The sequence below is a fragment of the Diabrotica virgifera genome, chromosome 2, assembly GCF_917563875.1.
Source record: "Diabrotica virgifera virgifera chromosome 2, PGI_DIABVI_V3a".
NCBI lineage: Eukaryota > Metazoa > Arthropoda > Insecta > Coleoptera > Chrysomelidae > Diabrotica > Diabrotica virgifera.
In genome coordinates this window covers 175,970,979-175,998,877 of record NC_065444.1, presented here as the reverse complement: position 1 = coordinate 175,998,877, position 27,899 = coordinate 175,970,979, and positions in this window count along the sequence as shown.

Genomic DNA, 27,899 nt, shown 5'->3' with positions numbered 1-27,899 from the left:
TGACCTAAATTTCGATTCCACTTCCAGTAAGGTTCTAGGCCTAAAATGGGACCCTGCGGAAGACCAAATAACAATTTCCGTCCCCGAAAATAATTTCTGCCCACCAATAACAAAAAGAAAAATCCTATCTGCGTTAGCGCAATGTTTCGACCCTCTGGGACTCATCAATCCGTTTATTGTTAAAGGCAAAATGCTTATGCAGAAACTCTATCTGCAAAAAATTCACTGGGACACAGAAATTTCGGACAAAACTATTCTAAACGATTGGAACAACTTTCTACAGGACTTGTCACAATTAAAACAATTAAAAATTCCTCGTTTCTATTTTTCTGAAAAAATAATTCTGAAGGTTGAGCTTCATGGATTTGCAGACAGCAGCATGGCAGCTTATGGCGCATGCGTATACCTAAGAACTTTCTATTCGGATGAGACCATCTCTTGTGCATTAGTTTCTTCCAAATCAAGGATAACTCCGTTAAAGACGGTAACACTTCCTAGGCTTGAGCTGTGCGCAATGGTTCTTCTTTCAAAACTTGTTGCAAAAATAATTTCTATCTTTGAAAATCAATCTATAAAATTTCATTCAGTCAGCCTCTGGTCAGACTCCCAAGTAGCTCTGTCGTGGTGTAAAAGTCATCCAAGTCGGTGGTCGGTTTTCGTGGCTCACCGGGTAGCTCTTGTCCAAGAGTTGACTCAAAACTTTACATGGCTTCACATAAAGTCTGCGCAAAATGCCGCAGACCTTCTTTCTCGAGGAATGTCTGGTTCTGAAATTCTCAATAGCGACTTCTGGTGGCAAGGTCCCAAATGCTTGCGAGATAAAAATTTCAATGTTTCCAATCTAGTAAATGACAAAGTTCTCGAAAACCTACCCGAGGAAAGAAAAATAAGCCTCGTGGTAAATTCAAATGTGGAAAATTTCTGGATAAAAATTTTCTCACGTTTCTCAAATATTTCACGCTTAAAACGTACAGTAGCGTACGTATTTCGTTTTATTTCTAATTGTAAAAAACAAAAAATTTCTGAACCTCTTTCTGTTGCGATGTTAAATTATGCAATGGATTTCATCATCAAGAAAATACAGGGTGATGCATTTTCAAAAGAAATTTCGGCGCTTAAAAATAACAAATTTATTTCGAATAAAAACTTCATGTCACTAAAACCATTTTTAGATTCTTCTAATTTTCTCAGAGTTGGAGGCAGACTTACGAACTGTCCCGACATAGACTATTTGCAAAAACATCCGATACTGCTCCCCTCCAATAATCCTATCGTCAATCTTATCATCAAAAATGAACATCTCAGATTGGGACATGCTGGTGCGCAAACAGTTCTCTCAAATCTTCGTTTGAAATTCTGGGCTCTCAATGGTCTAAAGGAAGCAAAACGAATCATTCGCAACTGCACCATATGTTTCCGATTTTCGTGTGCTCCTGCACAACAGCTTATGGGTAATTTACCTGAAGATAGGTTGTCCATTACAACAAGACCCTTTCAAAAAGTGGGTGTAGATTATGGTGGACCCTTTCTGTTAAAATCTTCTTCACTCCGAAAAGCGCCAAAAATCAAGGCATACATAGCCATTTTCGTGTGCATGGTGACCAAAGCTGTGCACATTGAGGTTGTTTCTGATCTAACAACTTCTTCCTTTCTATTAACACTTAAGAGATTCATTTCCCGACGTGGTAACCCAACCGTCATTTACAGTGACAATGCCACATGTTTTTCTGGTGCAAAAAACCAACTCTATGACTTATACAAATTTTTTCAAAATAAGTCTAATTCTCAAACCATTATGGAATACCTTTCTGAAAATCAAACCTCATGGAAGTTTATCCCCCCTAGATCTCCTCATTGGGCTGGGCTCTGGGAAGCTTCAGTAAAAAGCGCAAAATATCATATGCGTAGGCTAATAGGCTGTTCTTCTTTCACTTTCGAACAGTTTTACACTGTCATGGTTCAAATTGAAGTTGTGATGAATTCAAGGCCTATCTGTTCCATGTCCAGCGACCCTTCAGATTACACCTTTCTCAGTCCTGGGCATTTTATAATTGGCTCCAGCCTGTCAGCGCATCCTGAGCAAAACTTACAAAAAATTCCGGAAAATAAACTATCCATGTTTCAGCAAATTGCAAAAATACAACAAAGTTTCTGGAAAAAGTGGTCTGTTGATTACTTGAACCGGTTACAAAATTCTCCAAAATGGTCCCGACCAAGGGAAAACGTAAAAGTCAATGACTTAGTTCTTCTGAGAGAGGATAATGTACCTCCTCTAAAATGGCCTTTAGCACGGGTAGTTGATACAATGCCCGGGCAAGATGGCAAAGTCAGAGTGGTCAAGTTGAAGACCATCGATGGTCAATTCACAAGGGCAATCTCTAAAATTTCGGTTCTCCCTAATCAAGGTAAAGAAGAGTAGGTTAGACCACAAGGCTCTAACGCCGGGGGGAATGTTGGAGAACTGTATTCTCCACCCAAAATAAATTCTATTTCACCAACAACAAATTTCCGCGCCGCCTCTGTAACAACCATAAATAATTTCATTACGCAGTGCCTGAAGAAAACTTCCAAGAATGTTAATCTCCGCCCTCTCTTTTACCCAAAGCACCCAACGGAAATATTTGTTAACCGGATGAAAGAGCGGGGTGCAACAGTCAGTCAACTATCAACACTCATTAAGAACGTACGCAAAAACCTCTTTTCATTTACGCTTTTTCGAAGAGAATTCTTCACGCCGCAATTAGCAAAAAGCCGGTACAAAGTGTAAATATATGTGTAGTGGCGTCTTTCACGGATAAGTTGTTAACTCAATTGTTCACATGTAAAATTCTATTTCTTGCCCTTTTCAACTTCATTACAGTCATAGCAAAATAGAAAGTGTTTTATTTACATTAACAATTCAACAGGCCAGAATTACAGCATCTTACGGTTCATTAAAAGTTCTCCTCTTAGCTATCGAAGGCTTAGCGACACATTGAACTTACTGCAAGTGCAAAACGCTGGAAAGAGACATTGGAACTACTCCAAACTCTCCATGGAGGAATTTTGAACACCGGCGTCCCTCCAGCGTCTTTTACATAACAATGTACGAGTGCCGATAGAAGTCAATACATCTTATAGATTCGATTATATTCGATTTGATTTAATTCATTTCGTGTCATGATTTTTGACTATAGCCAAATACGATTTTAGTCCAGTCAAAATTCCACGCTTCTTCTCGTTAGGTCCATACGAGAGAGAAGTAGTATTAACTTCAAAAAACTCAAGTATGTAATGATTATCGATAATATCAGAAGCAACCAAATACAGACAATTACCGTGGCAGGTTACAAGTGGTCAGATATTTTAATTACTTAAGGCTCTATCTTCCAATCGTCCTTATTAGTTGAGGGTGCGACGAGATCCGTCGTCGAATCACAGTGACCACATCGGCAACAGTCAAACTTATAAAAAATATGGAAGAAAGAGACATTGGAAAAAACACAAAATTTGGCCTTGTTCGAAGATAAATGTTTCCTATCGTCACCTAGGCTTCAGAAACATGGACCATAAAAAAGCAAATTCGAAACTCATAATGGTATTTTAAGTGTGGGCCTACCGTAGAATGTTACGCATATCATGAACCGCACGTCTCACAAGGAGTTCAATACTAGAAGAGATACAGTGTGTCAATTTTAAAACTTACAATGGGCTGGCTATATCTCACGAACAAAACCTGATATCGAAATATGCTTGAAACCGTTTCTAGGATAGTAAGGGGGAACTAAACTGACATGAAAGAGAACTCATCCCTATCAACCCCCTAGGCCCCACCCACCACAAATAAAAAAGTTTAAATTGCAAACCCCTACTTGTGATACATTATTGGAAAGACTATAAAAAATGCTCTCTAATGGTATAATATAATAATTATACAAATATCAGCCGGCTTACTGTGAATTTTGTATTTATAATGCTAACTCCCGGATTTTGAATGATAAGTAGTGTCCCTTGGTACTTTTTTGGTCAATAAAAACTTAATTTGCCGTTTTTGCAAAACAAGTTAAAAACATCTGTGTTTTGGGTTCTGCCAGATTCAATAATTTTTGGTTTATTTGAGTATTTTAAATGTCATTATCAATTGTACGATCGGTACCGTCATTCAGCTGTAGTTGACACGATGGTTTACAGTATACCAGAACGCGTGGAGATAATTTTCATATTTGCCTCCCAGAACCAGCGTTATGTACGAACAGCTCAAATATTTCATGAAAGGCATCGGAACAACATTAGGTTTGTTCTAGCAAACAGTCAAACTAGTCAGAAACCGTCAGCAAACAGTTGGTCAGTGAGAGAACATAATACAGTCACCAGTGCTATCCCATCTACTCACACTGGTCGACTATTCGCTGATGGTTTCAAACCGTTTGAAACTGATGCTAGAACAAACCTAATGTAAGTCACGTGTACGTCCGCGATTTAGTTAAAAAAGAAACATGATCAGTGCAAAATAAAAAAAGGGATGCCCCAAGATTACTGAATGAAACATCCCAAATTGAGGTCCTTGGAAATTTTGCAATAAAGCCTACTATATCAACACGTCAAGTATCCACAATGACAGGACTTTCACATGAGTCGGTTAGGAAGGTGTTGAAATTACATAAGTTTCACCCGTACAAAACACAAATTCATCAAGAACTAGGAGATGATTATTCAGACCGACGAATTGAGTTTTGTAAACTCATGACTGAAAGAATTCACGTTAAACCGAGAATGTTAAATACCTATTTGTATAACAAGGGAGGAAAGTGCTACTTTTCCTCCCGAGAATGAGTAATCGTTCAAGAGAGGAAAGGGCACTTTACTCCCATGTTATACATATGGTTTTTCCACCTTCCTCAAATTAATAACAAGTCATTTTTCATTTTTACTTAATTTATTTAGGTAACTAACCAACAAAATTTATAAAAACTAAAACTAACAAGTAGGTACAATATAACTGTCAACTGTCAACTATAAGTCAAATTATTAATGTAAACATTGTTAAATCAAAATAACAATTTACTGTTTTTTGCCATTCTGCAAAATACAGGGTGTTTATAAATAAACGTTAAAATGTATAGATACTTACGTAATAGAAAATAGATATTGTACAGGGCGTCAATAAGTTATATTTCATGAATGAAATACCATGACGTCACTTTTACTTTTCCTCCCTAGGGAGGAGTAAAAGTGACGTCATGGTATTTCAGTTGTTGAGTTTTAGATTTTTGACTATCCAGAGCATTGTATTAAGAATAATTTTTTTTTTCGTAAAATTGACAACAAAAAAGTTTTCCTTGTGGTTCCTAGCTCCGCACACACTGTATAAGAGCTTCTCTATGAGAATTTTCAAATTGCAATGCCATATTCGGATTCAGCATAATCAAAAACAAAATAGAAATATATTTTATCAAAGTAAAATAATGAATTTATCGATATTTTTAAAATTATCTATACAAAATAATTGTTATTGTTTAAACAATTAATAAACAATTAGCAGCCAAATCGGCGGGTAAAACTTTTTACTTTAACATGTATATAAACTAACAAAACCATTTTTAGAAAAATATAAGCTTGTTTGAATTTTTACGAAACAATGCATGTTTTCGTTCTAATTGCACTCCCCTATTTTCGATTTCAGCTTTTGTTCGTGAAATATAGCCCATTATATACAAAAAAAACTACACTAAAATCACATATTACTAAGCTACACCAAGCTATGCCCTAAATGTAAACATCAGATGACTGCGATGTCGTCATCAGCAATATAAGAGATGGCAATTCCCTATAGTTTTTGAATATTTTTGGATAACAGTTACTTGTATAATCGCGTAAGTTATGCATTAATTTAATAATAGGATTATTTTTTCACTATTTATGCATTCAATGATGACAATATTTTATGCATATACTATAAAATAAAATCTCATAATCGAGAACAGGAAGGTGTTTTTAATAATATACTGTTACTATGGAACTAGTACATAAATTTTGAACATCTTTAACAATTAAAATTCTTGTTTACGTGCAGTGCATGGCTTATTGAAATTTAGTATAGACTGACCACAACTACCAACCGAAATATACCTACTGAGATATTTTGGACAGATAACTAAGTAGAAGAATATAGAACTAGAACTAGAACTAGAATCAGTTATTGTTCGACGTTATACGTATAATTTAATAACCTTATTTTAGTGTGTATAAATAATATATCGAACAAAAAGCTTTTTTACTCTTTTTTATATATCAGTGTAAAAGTAAGCTATTTTATTTTAATATTTTATCTGCTTATCTTGTTTCGTTGAAGTGCCTATGGCCTGAATGTTCATGTCAGCCACTAAATCATTTATAAAATTGTAATAAAGAGAAAGGTATACTCATATTGTCATAACATGCCATTTAAATGCAATACCGATATAAAATAATGTAACAATGACATGCAAAATATCACAACCGTGGATGGATTGTATTATCATAATAAAGCAAAGCATACAATTACTTACAAATACTAAAATCCTCACATAAAACAAAGCACGAAAACGAAGCTTTATGTTTATGAACAATAATTGCATGTCTATAATATATTCCAGACCATATTTACAATAGTCACGAAAAGGTGATTGCTCAGAAAAATTATTCATCTCAAAATCGTTTAACTTTTTTTTGTTATACTAATGTGGTAGTAATTATTGAAAGGTGTCTATAAAATATTTTAAATAATTTTAACAGTTTTATACTAATGCATTTAAGTCTTAATTATATTGTTAACGTTTTTTGCTAATAGTTTTTATGAAACAGTTCACGAAGTACCTATGCTTTTTGCGCACGCACGCGATGTTTAGAACACGAGCGGAGCAAGTGCTATACATTGCGTAAGTACGCAAAAAGTACTTCACGCACAGTTCCATACAATATTTTATCTACGGTGAACAAATAAAGAAACTACAAGGAATAAGTAATTTATTAACAATTCTTTTATAAGTTATACTAACAAAATTAAGCGATATTCTGTAAAAAACGATTATTTTAATTGATTATATTTATATTTTTAGTGTTAAATTGTTTCAGTTATTTATATTTCCTAAAGAAATTTTGGAAACAGAACCTTTTTTTAATGTAATATGTAGCTGCATGAAGCCTGAGGTTCGACTTCAGTACTTGGTCTGCGCGGGTTAAAACATTTTTATTTGAGGTTTCAGTTTTATTTTTTAAATCATTTTTAACGTATCCTTTCGCAACGACAGCCGATTTCCAGCCACCATGGCGCTTAATTTCTGAAATATTTGCACCAGAGTCCGCTAGGAAAGATGCAGATGATCGTCAGAAAGAATGCCCTGTATATAATTTAGACGGTTAGACGATTTGGTAACGGTAAAAATTCTGCTATTTTAAAATTAATTTTTCCTAATTGATTAATTCCTCCTGTCGCCAGTGGGGGTACAACGGCCTCCTTTATTCAGATGGCCTTACCCAAGTTTTCTATGTACTTTGAGCCGTAGAACACGAATTTTTTGGGGAACAGTTGATCCGGATGTCGATACAATTATTATAAACAAAGAACTTGAGAAATTAAGTAACAGCAATTTTTTGCAAAACAAAACATGTTTTTGGATTTTTTGGGTCATTCTAAGCAAAACATGTTCTTAGAAGTTTTTTCGTAGGGTGCATAGTTTTCGAGATAAACGCGGTTGAACTTTCAAAAAATCGAAATACATATTGCAATTTTTGAACCTGAATAACTTTTGATTAAAAAATAAAATTGCAATTCTGCTTTCCGCATTCGAAAGTTCATGTAAAATTATACCGGTTTTGATTATTTGCATTGCTAAAAATTGATTTTTTTATTGTCAAACAAAGCTATAAACATAATGGTTTTTCCCGTGCCAAATGCATGCTTTTAACGCAATATACGTAGAAATAGCCTGATTGTAGATGCGCCTCCTTGTTAGATTTTAAATGGGAGATGCATTGAAAATATCACTCAAGCACTATGTGTTTATAACTTTGTTTAACAATAAAAATAATTATTTGCTATCTATTACTGTAGCGGATCTATTGAGCTTTACCTCACTAATCAATCTCCCTGTATGTTCGATTTCTTGTTAGAGATAAAAATTTTTAGTAGTTCCGATATGACACAAAATCTAGGCATGAAATAAAAAGTTTATTTGAAGAAAGTGTATTTTTTGTTCTTCTTAATGGCGGTAAAGGCTCGTTGTTTTAATATTGTATTTGATTATAGAGTTATTTTAGACATACCAACATATTTCTCAAATTGGGCTCTGTACCGCCATTCTTTACTATATTACGAATATGATGTGTGCCAAATACCTCGACAAAATATTCAAAATTAAAGCCGCAATCATGGAACGCGTTTTCCGTTTTGATGACACGCTACTGTAGCCTCTTAAAAAAAGTCTCAAAACGGTGTGCTCAAGTCCTTAGGAAACTATCTCGAGATAATTCGGCTTGCACCTGTTGCATCTAAAGTAGTCAATCAGAGATATTTCGATTTGAGCTATTAGTGGGAATCTAAGCGATTTATTTCGTTCTTTCGAGCTGGGCTTTCGGAATTTGAACGAATTTAGGCGGAGTAGTTATTACAAGGTTGTATGGCGTCAATAAAACGGTGAAAGGCGACTGTTAAAAACCTTAGGCTAAGGCTCCACGGGCGAGAAATTGACGCTAGCAGTAGCAGTAAAATGAATTTAAGGTTCCGCGGAACGGAATAGGAATAGCCGAACTGTACCGACTACAGAACTTATGCGTAGTCGGTTCAGTTTGGCTATTCCCATTCCGTTCCGCGGAACCTTAAGTTCATTTTACTGCTACTGCTAGCGTCAATTTCTTGCCCGTGGAGCCGTAGCCTTAGTGTGTAAACAATACGTGCTGCGTCCGGTTGTGTATACGTAAAAACATTTCGCACCTTGAAAACCATAGGGTATTAACTGCAAAAATCATAATATTGAGTTATGAACATTTCAATTTTTTTCAAGTTAATTTTATTTACTGTAATTCCAAAAATTTAGCTACAAACCTGGTATTTAGCATAACTGTCATTAATTTTGCATATTTTTATATGCATTATGAAGTATATAAAATTTCTTTCGGGAAATAGGTATTTTAGCACTTAAGTCATATGGATTTAAAAAATATATAAATTTTCGCATATGATGCATATCTATCATATTTAGCAATGCATATTTATCAAATAACAATTTTTTTAAAATTGTACTTATTTATTACAAATTTTTAGTGTTAACACTTAATCAAAGTCTTGCATATTATAATCTGTTTGTTCGATTTCTACTGTTGCATTGGACATGTACAAATCTGCATAAAACCTATGATAGTGCTCTTGAATAACATTAGTCTTACAGAGTCGTGTTTTCTGAGATTCATATTCCTGGTGGATCTTTACTTAGTTCAATATTAGCCACGATCCCTCATTGTCTTCGCCTTATATTAATGGTTCTTAACTCTGTATCGTTGAAGCTTGCCTTAACCTGAAACTTATTTTCAAGTGTCTTCTCGAACTTGCTCATTTTGATGTAATTCCAGACTATCTGATTTCCTTATTCGTTAATGTTATAATTGTTCCCCATTTCCTTACATCGTTTTAAAAGTCCAATATATCCGAAGCCGACATTTTTTGTTACTCAATAAAAGAATGCACGTTATCTACCTCATTTTGGAAGCCACCTGTTATAAAAAATTTGTGTGTAATTTTAGGTATGTTCAATTTCTGGACTACATATTGATAAAGACAGACAATATATTACTTGTTCTTATTTTGCCCACTGCAGTTATCTGAGTATGTATAATATTATTTATTTTCCCCTGACATTGTTCCTCAGAAATTGTAACAGATACGACGCTATTTCATTTGAATCACGATCAGCAATTCGCTCGAACCAAAGATAGCAGTCTCCTGCATTTGTGGTCAGGTAAAAAATTGTGAAATTAAATGTTGATAATCTCCTTTTGTGATAAAATAAGGAGACTTCGCCTGAAGGCGTCGGTAGTAATGATTGTAAATCGAAACAGTAATGCGAATGTTGGATTTTGCAGATTTTAAGTCATTTACTTTCTCTTTCATCAATATAATAGCATAGATAACCATAGAAATATGAGGTGTGTTCTATCAATTAGTCAAACTAGTCAGAAACCGTCAGCAAACAGTTGGTCAGTGATAGAACAATACAGTCACCAGTACTATCCCCTCTACTCGCGCCGGTCGACTATTCGCTGATGGTTTCAAACCGTTTGAAACTGATGCTAGAACAAACCTATTGTCACTAACGTAGCGTAATTTCCGATCACCGAACCTTTTTCTTTGAAAAATTTTATATAATCGCGATCAATATCAGCAAGAGTTTTGTCACCGCTGACGAATAGGGATCTTGCACATATTTTTTTTATTAGATAATAATGTTCAGTTTTGTTTAAAAATGAGATTTCCAAAATTTCACGCTTCAAAAACTCGTAATGACTTAGAAATACATATTTAAAGTCTTCAGCGGTATAAAATAGTTCAAACGGCACGTGACGTCACATAGTTTTGCATTAGTTTTTATTATGGTTATATTTCGCTGTGTCTAGGTACACGCTAACGTGTACGCAAATAAAAATGTTAGGTAGACGCGAATTAAACTTCATCAAGCCAGTGACGTCATTATTTAGCTTGCGCAGTGACTATATATTTTGGTACATGCTATTTTGATATGTTTAGTGTTTGTTTGATGGAAACATATTTGTTAAGGGAAGGGAAGCAGAACTATTCAAATGTTTCAAACTTAATTGTAATAAATCAATGTGTATATATGTTACAGTTCAAGTTGATTCTCAGTTAGAGTCGACTCCAACTAGTTGGAGTCAACTCCAACTGAAACGAGCAGTAAAAGTTGATTTTATAAATTTAAATCAACTTGTACTAGTTGGAGTTGACTCTTCCTGGATCGATTCAGTAAATGTTGATTATACGAGAATCTCAAGTGCATTTTTGATGAGTGTGCGTTTCTTTGTCTTGACCGTTTTAACTACTTATTAGTAGAGTCTGTAAGGTCGTCCCCGTTAGGTTAATTATTCTGATTCGATTTTTTGCACAAACTTACTCAAAGAAATACATCCTTATAACAAATACACAGGGTGTCACGCGGTACCGCGGTCGAAAAATTGTTTAACCAATTTTTGTTAAATTCAAAAAAATAATTTTTATCTACTTTATCTCATATTATGTAAGTAAAGGTTTTATTGTGTGAAAATTGTAAATATAGATAGCAATACATGAAGGGCTTAAAGTGTGTCTGAAGTAACAATGTATTTTAAATGGCTTTTAATTTTTCGCACTGTTTTTTAGCACACTTTCATATAATTAAACATCCTTAACTTTCGCCTTCGGGAGGAAATCAGACTCGCCCTTGCAACGGCAACTGAAATGCTCACAAAACAGCGACCACGGAAGCAAAGATGGATGACAGAGGAAATATTGGATTTAATGGATAAAAGAAGAAAATTCAAACAGCACAAAGCAATGTACAAAGCATTAAATAGAACCATTAAACAAAAAATAAAAATTGCAAAAGAAAAATGGATAACAGAACAATGTGAAGAAATCGAAAACTTATATAAAAAACATGATGACTTCCATCTGTATAAGAAACTCAGGAATTCACAAGCACGACATATTCACAAGGACTAAATAATCTAATCAACGCAGAAGGCAAACTGATTTCAAGCCCAGAAGAACAAATAAACATGTGGGAAGACTAACGACGAAGCTCTTCCAATACTGAAGTTCGAACTGGAATATGCTCTACGTCAACTAAAAAACAACAAATCTGTAGGAAAAGATGAAAAACCAGCTGAGCTGTTAAAGTTAATCAACGAGAAAACTTAGACCTTCTTCTTGGACTATTTAATAATGTTTACAATACAGGGACTATCCCTAAAATATGGCTTGAATCAGTCTTCATACCACTACCTAAAAACAAGAATGCCAAATTATGCCAGGACTTCCGCCTTATAAGTCTATTAAATAACATTCTAAAACTTTTCTTGCGTATCATACAGAATAGAATATACAGTAGAGTCTCGGTTATCCGCCCTTCATTTATCCGCTGTTCCGTTTTATCCGCCGCTCCATTTAAGTTTTTTTTTTTTTTTTTTTTTTTTTTTATTTAATGTTGTAATATTTACAATCTGTCCTCAACTGAGAACAATAGGTAAATTATTTGACAAAAATTGAAAATTTTGACCTGTAGAGGGAGATCCAGTGATCACCCTCTTTACATAAATTAAATTAAAACAAATTAAAATAAGTTTAGTTATCACAGATTATTCGAATCTTCTTGCTAGATCCACTACTTTGAATCTCTTCAGGCGTCGTACATCATTGTGGTCATCAGTAAGGTTGCTGGCTAACTCATTTGGATGAGATTCTAGTCTCTTGGAATATTTTTTGTAATATTCCGTTATTACTGTTTTTATGGATGGCACATTGAGGTCTTGCTCTATCACATAGTTTGGCACGTACCAAGGGGCATTCAGCATTGTTCTAAGGACTTTGTTCTGGAATCTCTGCAATATTTCTAGGTTAGTTTGACTGGCTGTCCCCCAAAGTTGGATACCATAGGTCCACACTGGTTTTAATATAGTTTTATATATCAGCAGTTTGTTTTCAAGTGATAGTTGAGATTTACGACCGATGATCCAGTACATTTCTCGAAATTTTATTCCTAGTTGTTTTCTTTTTGTAAAAATGTGTTTTTGCCAAGTTAATCTCCTATCAAGATGGATTCCTAGGTACTTGACAGTATCGGTTTGTGGGAGTTGAGTTTCATTTAGTGTTACAGATGGACATGTTTGTCTTCTCATGGTGAAGGTTACGTGGATGGATTTACTCTCATTCGCCTTTATCTTCCATTTTTTAAGCCATATTTGTATATTATTAAGGTCTTTCTGAAGGGTTCTGGATGCTGTATTTGGATCATGGTGAGAGGCTAGTACAGCAGTGTCATCAGCAAAAGTTGCACACGTTGTTTTGTTACTTGTGGGTAGGTCAGCAGTGTAGAGCAAGTACAATATCGGTCCCAAGACACTTCCTTGTGGTACTCCGGCTTTTATTGGTCTTAGGCTTGTGTATTCATTATCCTGCTTAACTAGGAAATGTCGGTTGGAAATATAGCTTTTTAGGATTTGATAAAAAGGATGAGGAAGGTTTTTCTTTAGTTTAAAGAGCATACCAGCATGCCATACCTTGTCGAAGGCCTGACCAATGTCCAGGAATGCAGCAGAACAATACCTTTTATTTTCTAGATCACTTCTGATGTGTTTTACCAGTCTATGTACCTGTTCTATCGTTCCGTGTTGTGTTCTGAACCCAAATTGGTGGTGGGGAATTAGTTTCCTTTCTTCTATAACTGCTACCTGTTCTATCAAAAATTTTGGAAAAACTTCTCCTATCCCCATTTAAGTAATAATTTTTTTTTTCAAATTTTTATAACTTTGAAAATATTAAAGAACGAGTAAAAATTTTTTACGATGAGATAAAATAAGCCGAGCATTCCGAGCAATAAGAAGAAAGAGCTGTCGATATTATGATGCTACAAGATGGCGACTATTGGCAGCAACAAAACGAGATAAATCAGCAAGGCAGATGAAAATCGCTAGTTTTTTTCGTTCATCTTAAATCATTCTATCTACAATGTCCAATGTCAGTCAAAATTAAACTGATTCTCTTCTTCTTCTTCTTCTTGTGCCACTCCTATCGGAGACTGGAAATCATCAAGGGCTCAACTTGTGTTTCATTTAACGCTCCCTATTATCCGCCATTTTTGTTTATTCGCCCTTCCGTCGGCCTGTTTATGGCGGATAACCGAGATTCTACTGTATTATAAAAAATGTGATGAGGTCACCGGTCAAGAACAATTTGGCTTCAGGAAAGGTATGGGGACACGAGAAGCAATATTCTGTCTTCAAACTCTGGCACAAAGATAAGCAAGCAGACCTTTTTATCTGTTTCATAGATTTTGAAAAAGCGTTCGATAGGGTGACGCACAAGACCTTGATAGAAAGATTGAACAACATCGGAGTCGACAAAAGAGATTCTAAAAGTATAGAGGCTATTTATTGGAATCAGGCAGCAATCGTAAAATTCGTAAAGACCAATAGTAATACGTCAAGGCCAATTGAAATACAACGAGGTGTTAGACAGGGTTGTGTGCTATCACCCATACTTTTAACGTCTACTCTTAGGTAATATTTGAGAACTCTTTATCGCACTCTTCAGAAAGAATCAGGATCAACGGTCAGAGAGTAAATAACATCCGCTATGCAGATGACACAGTATTAATGACTGATTCGGACCATAGTCTGCAGATACTGTTGGATAGGGATACTGAGAGTTGTGAAAAAATGGGGATCAAATCAATACTGCGAAAACCAAAGTTATAAAAATATCAAGGAACAAAAATTTACCTCTTCCAATAAATATGTGAAACACCAACAGCTTGAATACGTAAGCCAGTACAAATATCTTGATTGCTGGTTCAACAATCAACTTGATTATAAACAAGAAGTCAAGAGCGAAAATATAGGTAGCCCGACAGGGGTTTATCAAAATGAAAAGCTTATTTTGTAACAGTAGCATTAATATCAACCTTAGATGTCGTTTTCTGCATTACTATGTGTGGTCAATACTTTTGTATGGAACGGAGGCCTGGACACAACACAATACTGATGAACAAGTTGGACGCCTTTGAACTCTGGCTTTATAGAAGTGATTTGAAAATACCTTGGACAACCCACACCACCAACGAATATGTTCTGAGGAGAATAGGTACAGGTAGGGAACTGCTAAAAATCATTAAAGTCAGAAAAGTTAGCTACCTGGGACACATAATGAGAAACGAAAAGTACCGCCTCACGCAACTGATCATCCAGGGTAAAATTGAAGGAAAACGGGGTCCCGGTAGGCGCCAGATTTCATGGCTTAGAAATATCAGAGACTGGACCGGCCTTGATTCAACATCTTTGTTTAGAGCCGCATTGTGCTGCAGTGTAGTCGCTAACCTCCACTAAAGGAGAAAGCACCACAAGAAGAAGAACTTTCGCCTTATCATGGTGATGACATGTGAGCAATAAATTACAAAAAAAGTGTTTTTGTGGTTTGACAGAAGTTTGAATTTTTAAATGTCAAAATTGTGCAATGGTGCATCTCACTCGCACTCACATTGGTAGCTGCGTCAATATGCTCCTAGCGCTCATTGTTAATAATTAAAAATAACCCCTTAGTTTAGTAATAAAATAATAACAAAAATTTCTTCAGTATCTTGTAGGGGGGTCGTTAAAATTTTATTTGGTGACTTTCGGTCTTTCTCGTGACTTTCGGTGACTTTCTCGTCACTTTCGGTGACTAATATAATTTTTAACTGAGTTATTAAGCCTTGAAAATGGTCATTTTCGTATTTTGAAATAAATATAACAATAAACAAGTATGAACAATAAATTTTACAGAAAAATCACAAAAGACCTCTTTTGACCTTGCTCCGAATGACCCAAATGATGTAAAGAAAATTGTCCTAAATGAATTTTTTTCGTGAGTTTGTTTAAAAAAGTTGTTTAAACAATTTTTCGACCACAGTACCATCTGACACCCTGTGGATTCGTTATAAGGACCTCTTTTTGAGTAAGTTTGTGCAAAAAAATCGATCTGGAATAATTTACCTATCGGAGGCGACGATACAGCCTAGAATATAAATATCACAATTTGAAAATAATTATTTCCAGTAACATTTAATTTCTAGAATGATGACGTCATCTACGCTTTTTTAAATGAGAATAGGGGTCATGTGATAGCTCATTTGAAAGGTAATTCAATTTTCTATTCAGTAATATAAACATTAAAATTATTATTTATACAGGGTGTCCAAAAAATATTTTTTTTGAATTAAATTTTTTGACAAAAAGAAGAATGTGTGTAATTTATTTAACTCATAATACATTTTACTCCTATCAGAAAACAGGAAATAATGTGTATTTGACAAATAAAAATATTGTTTTTTGCTTAAATTCAGTATTAAAGCAGCCACCCACCTTCCTCTTGACAGTTTGAATATTTAATTTAAGCTAAAAGTAATGATTATTTTTCAAATAAACATTTTATTCTGTTTTATGAGAGCAGTAAAATGTATTTTGAATTAGATAAATTACTTGCATTCTTCTTTTTATGTCAGTAAATTTAATCAGAAAAATAAAAAAATTTGGGCACCCTGTATAAAAAATTATGTTATTAGTTATATTATTGAATAGAGAATTGAATTACCTTTCAAATGAGCTATCACAAGACCCCTATTCCCATTTAAAAAAAATCATCGATGACGTCATCACGCCCAGATGGGTGACGTCACTACTATGGTATATATGCCAAAAAGTCGTAATTTAAAAATAAAAAATTGACCTGTTTCGGGATTTCTTTCTAAAATCGTCCATTCTCGAGAAAATGAATTTATTCCAACCTTTACGTGCTCACTGTATATTATGAAAGTCAGAAACTAAAAAAAATCAAAGATTAAAGCTACCTCTATAAGATCCTCAAGAAATTTTTGTCATTATTTCATTAATAAGATATTATTTCTAATTATCAACAATAAGCGCTAAGCGCGTATTGAGGCGGCCGTCAATGTGAGTGCGAGTGAGATTCACCATTGGACGGCCCAAATGGTGCATCTCTTTAGCACTCACCATTGACGGCCGCCTAATACGTACTTAGCGCTCATTGTTAATAACTAAAGATAAAGCTTAGTAATAAAATAGTGACAAAAATTTCTGCTGGATCTTGTACAGGGGGCTATAAACTTTGATTTGGTCACTTTCTGACTTTCATAATAATGGATTTTAACTGAGTTATTAAGCCTTGAAAATGGCTATTTTTGCATTTTTCAAATTTGAAATCGCGTATAACTCGACAACAATCAATTTTAGAGAAAAATCACAAAATAGCTTTTTTTGCTCAGAATAACTCAAATGATCTAAAAAAATTGTTCGAAGTGAAAAAATTATTTTTGTGAATTTGTCTAAAAAAAATTGTTTAAACAATTTATCGATCAAGGTACTGCCTGGCACCCAGTAGATTTGTTATAAGGACCTCTTTTTGAGTAAGTTTGTGCAAAAAATTCGAATCGGAGCAATTTCACTAACGGGGACGACGATACAGCCTAGACTAATTTGAACATATTTAGTAACATTAATTTAATTTCTAGAATCGGCTGTTTGTGTGAATCAGAATCAACTTTTACTAAATGGCATTGGGAAGAGTATACTTTTCCTAGTTGGAGTCTACTTTTACTAGTAAATGTTGAATATAAATCTTCATTTTATATTTATAATCAACTTTTACTGAAACCAGCCGTTAGAGTCGACTCCAACTAGTTGGAGTCAACTCCAACTGGATAATCAACTTGAACTGTAACATATATAAAAGTATATATTTAGGTTAGCAAAATAATTATATGTATTTAGTTGACATGACATGTAGGACAAAATATTGTTAAAATAATTTTTATACGTAAGTGAATTATAATAATCAACTATTCTAAATGCAAAATAAGCCACAATTTAACTAAAAAAATTATTTTATTAACGTTTAGACGTCCAAATCGGATGTCATTTTCAAAATACAAAAATTAGTCAGATTAAATAAATTATTAGAAAAAATTTTTTACTAAGCAACAACATTTTTGTTTAATTTAATAATATTTTGTATTTTGACAACGACATCCGGTTTAGAAGTCGAAACGTTAATAAAATCAATTTTTTAGTTAAATTGTGGCTTAGTTCCCATTTAGAATAGTTGATTACAAAAATGCCACAAGGATAATAGCTTCAAAACAAGTTAATTATTATTGTGAAAGCTTTAGGTCTTCCTTTTATTTTAATCTTTTACGGTAATACTATTTCATTTATAACTAAAAAAAAATATATATTAATTTATAGTCTCTTATCTTTTGCGTACTGTTTTAAAATGTTCTTAAACTCATTAAAAGAACTAAATAATTGTCCGCACTCCGTAGTTAATTTAAAAACAAACACTAAACAAATAAAAAATAAGAAATCACTGACACTCTAACTTTTTTATTTGCGTACACGTTAGCGTATACCTAGACACAACCTTATATTTAGGTATATTCTTCTTCTCATTCTTTAGTTTATTGGCCTCCACCTACTTGGGTATTTGGCAAGCTCATTGTCGTGGAATAAGTCAAAAATATTTATATTCTAATGACATTTATCGTATGTCATTGTAATAATATATACCAGTTTCTTAAAATTGTGGTTTTATACTGTTTTTGAAGGAAAGGAACGAAGGTTTACTATTGAAAATAAAACCATTTTGTAAAAGTACAAATTTTCTATGAATAGGTCAAACGATCAAAAACACTTGTAACGTCACATAAATGTATTTTCTACTGATGTTTATAACGTCTAATTTAAAATTCTGTTTACTTTATTGGAAAAATGTAAATGTAAAGCCAAGTGACGTCACGATGCGTTTTGGACCACCTGTTTTAATTTGAATTTTTAATCGTCTTTAGGGGCCAAACGAAAGACAAACAAAACTTTTGTATCTTTGATACATGTTTTAAATTATGTTCTGTTGTGTTTTATAACATTTTTTTCGAATTTAAAAATTTATGCAAGTTCCCTATTATCTGGTAGTTCTAAGGAAACACCTTAGGTAGTGTGATTCCAGTCAAGGAATGGACTCTATGTAAATCATTATGTTTTGTTTCACGACTTCGTTGACTATTTTTCCATTCTTATGAGTTCCTCGTTTTTCTTTTGGGATAAACCCATCTACAGCACGACGTTGTATATTAATTTGGTATAGTCTTGTCGCGTATTTCCAGTGTTGCAATGTAATTGTGCTTACACACTCTATGCTTTTTTTGCATTCAAAACATTTTTCCTCAGTATATTTTGCTTTTATTTTACGAGCGTTGGTCACATTTTTCACATGTTGCCATATAGATCTGAGCTTTTTCCCTATTTTAGAACCGTTGAGCAACAACTGCAGATAATGCCTGCATTACATCAGTACTGCAGTCAACATCTGTAACGAATTTTTGAGTTCGGTACTAGAAAGATATGGCTTTTGTAAAAAATAGGTTCTTGTTTTTATACCATCAGATCTATTGAGCTTTACCCCACTAATCAATCACGCTGTATAACTAAATAACTGGTTAGTCAACATAGAGAAATAGTCACTGTTATTTTGACAAGCCTGCTTCAGATTTGTAAGTGTAATAATAGCACGATTATCTTATCTGTTCTGTGATCTGTTCAGTGCAGTAGTGTATTATTATTTTAAGAATATGTTAGTGTTGATCCATAGGGAAGGAAGTAGTGTTTATTTTATAATTAATTTATTATATTTTTGTGTAACAGAACTAAGTTGTTGGACTATTTGAAAAAATAGATTATTGTTTGTTGTGAGTTTTACTTAGAGGTATCTAAGTGTATTTACGTAAAAATATTTCGAATTCTAATGCGAGTATATAAAGTTTTTTTCTACGCAAAAATGTCTACTTTCGCGCACGCATTTTAGTTTAGAAAGTTTCACTTTTCCGCACGCGTGTTACTTTTCCGCACGCGTGTTACTTTTCCGCACGCGGTTTTTACTTTTCCGCACGCGTGTTAATTTAAATATGTTAATATGGACTTAAAGCAATTATAATACATGCAATAAACTAATATTTAGATATTATTTACTAATTTATTTCAAATGTATCTTATTGTGTTCCTGTTTTAATGAAAGTAACGCGACAATTCGATGAAATAAAATTATTTTGACACAATATTCGAAAGTCAAATTGGTAGACAATAACAGTCGTTTTGAATGATCGTCATGGAAACCAAAATTGTCGTCATGCTAACTAATTATATTGAAAGTTTGGTTGTGACAACCTTGTCAAAGAATTAATTTGCGTATGTATTTTCATATTAATTAAATTAATTGATTAAGATTTGGTAATTTTTTAAAGACTCTTAGAAAAAATATTGTTCCTAACTCTTGCAAAAAGTCTCTTTTCCGCACTCGACTGCTTGCCGAACTCCCGCTTCGCGTCGTTCGGCAAACTGCAGTCGCGTGCGGAAAATAATGACTTTCTGCACTTGTTAGGAAAATAACTATAGGAGGATTTTTTATTCTAAAAATATTATCAATAGTTTCAAAAAATGGGAAAAGTCCATTTAATGTTCTATTTAAAAAAAAATGGTTGAAACTAGTTAGAGTGCTTTTGGCGCCCTATGAACTAAATAAAATAAGACGGCTCTTGTTTCGCTTCACTACGAAATGATTACTTATTACTCTTTTATTATTATTTTGTGCAAATACCTATGTTTTCACAGAGTGTTTAAACATAATAATGTTTAAACATAATATTTTCACCGATTTTGGTTTATTTTTATAAATATTTTTTTACCAATAATAAATTTGTTTTCTATTTAGAAAATATTATAATATAATAATAATATCGTATGGCATTTTTGCCGGGGAGATCCTTTCGGATAGTTCCAGCGCCAATTACATCTTTAACCCTGTTTCAAGTAACTAGTGTCGATGTACACTAGCCCAGGGGGACCGACGGCTTAACGTACTCTCCGAGGCACGGTGAGACGGCTCGTGTCATTATTGGAAATGAAAATGGTTTGTCTTTGGTAGGGATCGAACCCACGTCTACTGGCGTATGAGGCCAGCGTTTATGCCGTTACCCACGGCCGCTCACAGAAAATATTGATCTTAGAAATACTGAACCACTAACGATTAACCAATAAGGTAATTTTAAATAGATCACCTACACTTCGCATCAAAAAAAAACTGGTACAACTCTGATAACCGAAAATCGTTTTTTTCAAGTTGTGTAAGTTGATCTTGTCACAAGTGTCATTCCAATTTCTAGGGCAACGTTGCCAGTTCAACGAAAATATTATATCAATCTAGGTTAAAACGGCGCTGTGCGACAGACCGCATTTTTTAATATACTAAAAACTAAAACAATTGTAATTTTTCTACAACCACTATTCAAAGTGCACTTTTCTGCACGGTTTTATGTTAGCAAACTTGATATTTTCTCACAGTATAAGATATTTGACATTAGTGTGCAGAAAAGTGACGTTTCTGCGCCGCAAAGTGACGTTTCTGTGCCGCAAAGTTCTTTTCTGCACAGTTGACTACCTCATTCTGAATAACGTTATATTCTGTTTACATCCGTGGACTACCGCATTCTGAGTAACGTTATATTCTGTTTACATCCGTGGTTAAACTTTAGACAAATATATAACCTATAAGACAATTATTATATTTAATTATAGCATAGAAACTAAATTATGGATGTTACAACTGTTTTATTTTAGAATTTTATTCTTATTAAACATTTTATAATTATCAAATAACCAATAAGGATTTAGCAACCTGTGCAAGAGACGTCGAATGAAGTAGGTTTTGTGTAAATCCGTGACTGCATAAATATAATGTCAATAATGTGTAATAATTGTTTAAATTTAAACAAATTAAGGCAGTGCATTCATTTTTTAACTGATTTCTGTGCAATTTATTTAGGTATAAGGAATTTAAATTGATTAGTAGGTATTAATTAAATACAGTTTAAAATTTATCACATAGGTACCTATTATAATTAATCGTCGTTTGGAAATTGTGATTTTTATTTTTAGGAAAAACTGTGCTTGTAGAAAAAGTATAGTGTGAAACACGTGCAGAAAGGTAATTTCTCACTCGTTTGAATTGCGGCACTCGCTTGCGCTCGTACCGCAACTTTTCAAACTCGTGAGAAATTAGTACCTTTCTGCACTTGTTGCACAATATACTATTTCCGTCATCTCAATTAAGTATCCATACATTGATTCGTGTTTTATTATAATTTATGAAAATATTTCAATTCAAAAATAATGATAGATAATAAATCTTGACTTGACTTTAAATTATTATGTTTAATGTCAAATCGAGAGGTGTGATTGGTTTCTCGTAAATTGTAGGACAAATCTGCATTAAGTTGTGTAGCATAAATTAAACACACTGGAAAAATTAAAAATTTAATTTGAAATTAATACAAAATGAATAACTTTTACAGTGAACAAATGTGTAATTTAAATATATATGTATTACAATTCGAAATATACATTTTAAGCGTTATTTTTTTGTATTTAGATTTAGTGCAATTCCGTTATCTGTGATGGCAACAACGAAGTGATTCACGAACAATAATTGTCAGTCTGAACACAGGTTTACATTGGGAATAAAAAGTGTACCAGTTTTATATGACGCGAAGTGTACATAGCATATCCAGTTAACACTTTACCTGGAAAAATTGAGTTTACACAGCAAATTGCTGCGGGCGCCCGGCCGAAAGTTAAGCGGGACATTCACGATCTGATTTGTAGTACCTCTAGTGGTACGACAAGAGAGAGAGAGAGTGATACGTTGGATCTAAAATCAGACCGTGAATGGGGCGGTTGGGTTAGTTGAACCACTAGTAATACCACTAGTCGTACCATTAGTGGTATTACTAAGAAAGTTGGAGCGTGAATGCCGATGTTGGATGTTTAATTAAAAATTTCCACTACACTGAGTCATAAGTTAAGGATATAGAAAATGTATGCTCATTTTCATAGTTGATTTTTTCGTGAACAAATTAAGGTTGATATGAACCCTTAATTAATTTGTTTCTGATCCTAGAGATGGCTGTACTGTAGCATGTTACTGTGGTAACATTTTCAACTTAATTGTAGATTTCTACATGATGACTCTGTAATAATGTAGAAACCTGAACACTATTCTGTCCTTACACCCATTGGCTCAATTGGTCCTGTTGCCAAATTGTTTAGACAGTAATTTTATCAAGGCCTAATAACAATGTAATGTAGCAAGAAACATTTAGTCCATGATGTGATGCCGCTCCCGTCTAAAAAAAATTATGGTTCGGTTTCTCTGCGGATTCCTATTCAGAAATGTTCTCTTTAAGGAAATATGAAGTGCGCAGGGCGAAATTTTTGGCCAGAAATTGTTTAAAATTTTTTTTTAAGAAATTCAAAAGATCACCCTTTTTGCTCCGGAAAATATTTTTTTAGGTTTTTTGGGCCATTCTAACAAGAAAGGTGTGTTGTCATTTTTCTCAAAAGTTGATAGATTTCGAGCGATTTAAAATCTGAAAAATGCGATAATACGCATTTTCGAAGTTTAAAAACTTAGATTTATGTATATTAATATATCTGAAATAGCCAAGTGCTTGAATTAAAGTTTTTTTTTCAAAATTATGAAGAGTAGTCGGTTCTATCTTAAATTTAGACCGTTCTTTTTAAAATGTATCAAAGAATATATAGTGAGTAGAAGTTTACGGCCCTGTAACGTTTTAGCATAGGATTTTGCGTTCCAACTGAGTAGGTACTATGGAGGTGCATAGATCTGACAACGTCCGTAGTCACCGTCATCTCACCACCGCCCGCTTTGCGGCCGTAACATCCCTTGTCAACAAGCATCCTTATAAACGTGACCATCTGTTTCATATAAAAGCTTCCTCTATGAGCTATTATTATATTCGTTCAATTCGTTGATGTTATTATGCGTCCATTCAATTTTAATGCCGATGCGGCAGGTTCTATTTCAACAATCTTCTATTTTGCACGGGAAAATATTTTTTCAGGTTTTTCGGGTAATACTAAATAAAAAAGTTTGTTTTCATTTTTCTGACAAGTTTACAGTTTTTGAGTTATAAGCGATTGAAAATCTGAAAAATGCGAACATACGCATATTCGAGTTAGAGGCTTGAAAACTGATAATTATTATTATTTTTGTAGTTGATAAGTGCCTAAAATCGAAGCTTAAACATTTAATTTTAAGATTTTGCTGGGTAACCGGGGCTTATTTCAAAAATAAATCGTTGTTTTTTACTTGTTAATTATGCGCGTTAAAAATAAAATTTAATAGTTATTTATGATATAAGTGTTGAAAGTTTAAAAGTACACGTCTAAGGCAGGCATGTGAAAGTTTGCAGAATCAGCGAAGCGAATTCTGCAATTCACACGAGTGCCTTAAAAATGTACTTTTTAACACGTACAATATTTTTTCTACAAACGTCTTATATATCAACAATTATAATTTATTCATTCTCATTTACAGGACAATGACAATACCTACAAAAACTTTTACTTGAACTTGACTGACATTCCATTTTTATATTTTTCTTGACATTACATCAAAACCGTCTATACTGTCAATACGTAAATCATAATATAACAACTATAGAATAACATCTACTTTTATTGTTGTAAGTATATTCTAACAAATTTTAATAGTTTTTTCTACAAACGTGTTAAAAATGCAATAATACAGTTTAAATTAAATTTTAAAAAACCTTTTAAACTACCTTTTTCAAATTGAGCAAGTTGTACTATTAATATAAATGTTAATAAATGAAATATGAAATATAAATATTTTGACGTTTCACAATTTGACAATTCACTTCTAACTGCAGTGCCTTAAAAATTTTAAAGCACTAGTGCCTTAAAGTAGCATTTTTAACGCTCGTATGGAGTGCTAAAAATTGCATTTTTAACAAGGTTGTAGAAAAAAGTTATTTAAACAATTTCTGCCCAAAAATGCCGTCCGGCACCCTCCTCATAATGTTTAAAGGAGACATTTTTGAGCAGAAATTCCAGAGAAACTGAATGGGAAGCATTTTTCATGCGGGAGCTACCACACAACCGGAACTACTTCTCTTTAAATTTTGTATATTATTATTACCATAGTTTTATAAACAATTTATTTATTTTTTTAATTATTTACAATGTATCAATTACATACGCCAATCATATCGCACGATAAAACTGTGGAAAACCAACAACCAACCTGCAGTTTAGGACTTACAGGACTTAAGCAGTCACCATATGTAAATGGGGGAAACTCCTGGAGTTGGCCCAAGAAATCAATATTCACCTTATTCATAGTCTAAAAGATAAAACTACTTTCTTTTATAGGAGATGGCGCAAAGGCGCAACCTCGATCTATGCTGGGTTTCGAGTAACTCACGGTTGCAACTACTCCCAAGCTTCCGAACCGTACTCCATAGTTTCCCCCGCAGCCAACATCGACCAGTCATAATCGAAATAGATTCAGAAAGATTCAGATTGAGTTACACTAAATACCAATTACCAATCTTGTGAATTTGTTTAGAAACATTGTTTAGAAATTTATATGGGAAATAAGCCACAATTAAAATGAAAAAAAAAAAAAATTTTATTAACGTTTCGACGCCCAAATCGGGTGCCGTTGTCAAAATACAAAATATTACTAAAATAAACTAAAGTGTTGTTGCTAAGCAAAAAAATTCTTCTAATAATTTATTTAATCTCACTCATTTATATTGGCAATTCAGACATATATTATACATTTTAAAGTAGAAGACTTTAAAATGATATTGCCAATATTTATGAGTTGCGTTCCTGGGACGACTTACTGAAAGATAGTTCATTCGATTACATGAAATTAACCCCAACTCAAGAATATCCGTCATAAAAAATTATAGCATGCGATATGTCTTTAAAAAGACAACCAAATGCAACGTAAAATTCTCGCGTTAGAGACTTCATAGTAAGTTACAAGGGAAAACCAGGAAAAACCTTGTGATACTATCCCGACATCGTAAGTATTTGGTCTTACATTAATTTACTCTCAAAAAATAATACCAAATTCTGACTTGTAACATGTTTAAATTATAAATAATATTAATAATACTAGATATATCAGTAATACTAAAATATAAAATATGTACTAGCTCTATACTACTCTATACTACTAAAAATTTTTTTTTTTCATTTTAATTGTGGCTTATTTCCCATATAAATAATTAATCATAAAAATGCCACAAGGAAATAGCTTCAGAACAACATTGTTTAGAAAATTTCTACCCAAAAATTTCGCCGGCACCCTTCTGATTTATTTAAAGGGGACATTTTTGAATAGGAATCCGCAAAGAAACCAAATCAGAATTTTTTTCAGACGAGAGAGGCCTCACATTTTACTAATTTCATATTATGTTTCTCAGTAACTAAATATTCCAGTTGTTAGTCATCTCTTATCTCACACTGAAAAATGGTAATAAAATTTTATGACTGCTTGCAATCTTGTAAAAATGTATTAGCACAAATTTTGTTTATACATAAACTTTTTAACACGTTGACGGACAGGGCGTCAAATGTATAAGCAAGTGTTGTGACACTATATGAATTTTGCAAAGTAGAATATACACTGGCGCGCAAAAAATTTAGGTCACTAGATGAATTATTTGATGCCTCGGATTTCCTAAACCTGTTGTCCGATTTGAATAATTTTTTTAGTATGTTATAGCTCTATTATTTAAGAATATTAATGAGTTAATATTGTTGCTAGACAGGTAAATGTCATTTTATACCGGGTGTAACAATCATACTGTGTTTTTCCTTAAAGTTCGGAACACTCTGTGGAATATTATAGCATAGATAAAATGAGGCGGTCAGAGCAACAGTGGCCTAACCCACATCCCACAATTTTACCAAAACGATATTATTACATTAAAGTTATTCTTTATTTAAGTGTTTTTAGATGCAGACTAGTTCAAGCAATGGTTGCTTCAGCCACTCTGCTTCTGAAAACACTGAAGTAATGCATAACTTTAATGTATTAAAAGCATTTTGGTAAACTTGTGGGATGTGGGTTAGGCCACTGTTGCTCTGGACGCCTCAAATATTGAAATTAGAACTCAATTGTAGCCTTCGGCTTTCTTAACACTTTCTTTTTTTATTCATTTGCTTATGTTGGATAATAAAAAAGTTAGGTGTAGGTATGTACTTTAACAACTAGCCATGCTCTTCATCAATACAGGGTGTTTCTAAATAAGGGCGACAAACTTTAAGGGGTAATTCTACATGAAAAAATAGTGACCGTTTGCTTTATAAACATTGTCCACAAATGCTTAATTTCCGTGATACGGGATGTTGAATTTTTTCTTACCAACTGACGGTTTATTTGTTGCTCTAAAACCGATTGAGATATGCAACTGAAAGTTGGTAGGTTTTAAGAGGTAGTTTTTACGCATTGTTTGGCATACAATTAAGAATTTTATATTCGCCATTGGCGTGCATACCGGATGTATCTAAAATATTTATACCCGTATGAACGCCAATGGTGAATATAAAATTCTTAATGGTATGTCAAACAATGCGCAATAACTACCTCTTAAAACCTACCAAATTTCAGTTGCATATCTCAATCGGTTTTAGAGCAAGAAATAAACCGTCAGTTGGAAGAAAAAATTCAACATCCGTATCACGGAAATTAAGCATTTGTGGACATATGTTTATAAAGCAAATTGTCATTATTTTTCATGTAGAATTACCCCTTAAAGTTTGTCGCCCTTATTTAGAAACACCCTGTATTGATGAATAGCATGGCTAGTTGTTAAAGTACCTAACTTTTTTTATTATCCAACATAAGCAAATGAATCAAAAAAGAAAATATTAAGAAAGCCTAAGGCTACAATTGAGTTCTAATCTTAATATTTTATCTATATTATAATATTCCACAGAGTGTTCCGAACTTTAAGGAAAAACACAGTATGATTGTTACATCCGGTATAAAATGACACTTACCTGTCTAGCAACAATATTAACACATTAAGATTCTCAAATAATAAAGCTATAACATACTTAAAAATTCATTCAAATCGGACAACAGGTTTAGGAAATCCAAGGCATCAAATAATTCATCTAGTGACCTAAATTTTTTGTCCGCCAGTGTAATAGCGAAATTGCTAAATTTGTTTTAT